The sequence below is a fragment of the Amaranthus tricolor genome, chromosome 10, assembly GCF_026212465.1.
Source record: "Amaranthus tricolor cultivar Red isolate AtriRed21 chromosome 10, ASM2621246v1, whole genome shotgun sequence".
In the NCBI taxonomy this organism is placed as follows: domain Eukaryota; kingdom Viridiplantae; phylum Streptophyta; class Magnoliopsida; order Caryophyllales; family Amaranthaceae; genus Amaranthus; species Amaranthus tricolor.
The window spans coordinates 22992517-22993888 of NC_080056.1; positions in this window are offsets into that span (position 1 = coordinate 22992517).

Sequence of the window (1372 nt, forward strand, 5' to 3'; positions counted from 1 at the left end):
ACATGCCCTAACTTGTTCATTTTCAAATCTCACTTCTAACACTTACCTATTATATATTTTATCAAAATATAAACTAATTTAAACTAAGGTTCATGAATTTGCACAAATCTTTAAAGATTAAAAGCACTAATTTAAAATACAGATGAAAAAGCTCACATAAATGGAGGAAAAAAGAAGAGAGTCGCGTGGGGGAAGGGGCTGCTGCTGGCGGCCGACAGATGGAGGAGGATTGCCGCGACTACTGGCAGCCTGCTGGGTGTGGGCTGGCGGCTGTGATGGTGGTTTTGCTTTGTGAGTGAGGGAGATGGAGCAAGGAGAAGCAAGGGAAGTAAGAGAGAAAGAAATGTGAGGAGGGTTTACATGAGGGACTAATTAAAATTTTAAAACCCTACCTATTCTAACTTTCATTTATTTAAAAAAAAAATAATAATAATAATAATGACAGTTGGAGAGCCCTTCTCTCTTGCGAATTCAGAGGGCGATTTGTACAGGAGCTCAATACAACTAGGTACAATCGGTGGTGGTTCTCTCAGGCGGTAGCAGCCACAACAGCCTTCTCCGAGCCAGCTTTCCTTCAATACAGTGGGTGGTGGCAGCCACAATTTGAAATAGAGCCGTTGAGAGCAGGCGATTCTAGTGCAACTGCTCATGGGGCTTTGAGTATAGCAGACGATTTCAGGTACACCTCTTCACGGCGATGGCTTGCGTTCTAAGACTTCCGGTCAAGCGGGTCAGCCTCCATGGGTTTCTCTGCCGGTACCCAAACACATTGATCAGCAGGTCAAACAGCGATAGAGGAGGCGACCTGCAAGGGTTAAACTTAGTTCGTGGAACGACAAAGGGTGCTGCATCATGGACATTTCAAATGGCCGGCCCAGCTGCCGGTGAGGTGCCTCCGGCCTTGGTGTCCCGTGGTACTGTAGGTATGGTTCCTCCTCTTTTTTTTTTCACGCTATTTATCTAGTTTGTTTTGGTTCGCTTTCAAGCGTGGTCGTTCTTGGGTTTTTGTTACTGTGTCTTGGGCTTGGTTTTCCGGTGGGTGTTCCCTCCACCATCGGCATTTTGGTGTGCTGTTACAATAGGTTTAGTTTTGGCAGTTTGGTGTGCTGTTACATTAGGTCCGACTTGTTCTTGTTCTTGTTCCAGTTTGTTTTATAGCCGTGTTCTATTCTTGTTCAACGACCACCGTTTGCGTTCCTTAGGGCTTCGTGGTATAGCTTTTAAGGTAGCTTTTGTTCTTGTTCCAGTTAATGTGTTGTGCTTTTCTTTGGTTTGGGTTTGCTTTCATTTTCCAATGGGTCTTCGATTGCGTGTTGCTAGGTGCTCCTCGGTGGCTGCGGTTTTGCGTGTTACTTTGTTTTTTTTGTTTGGT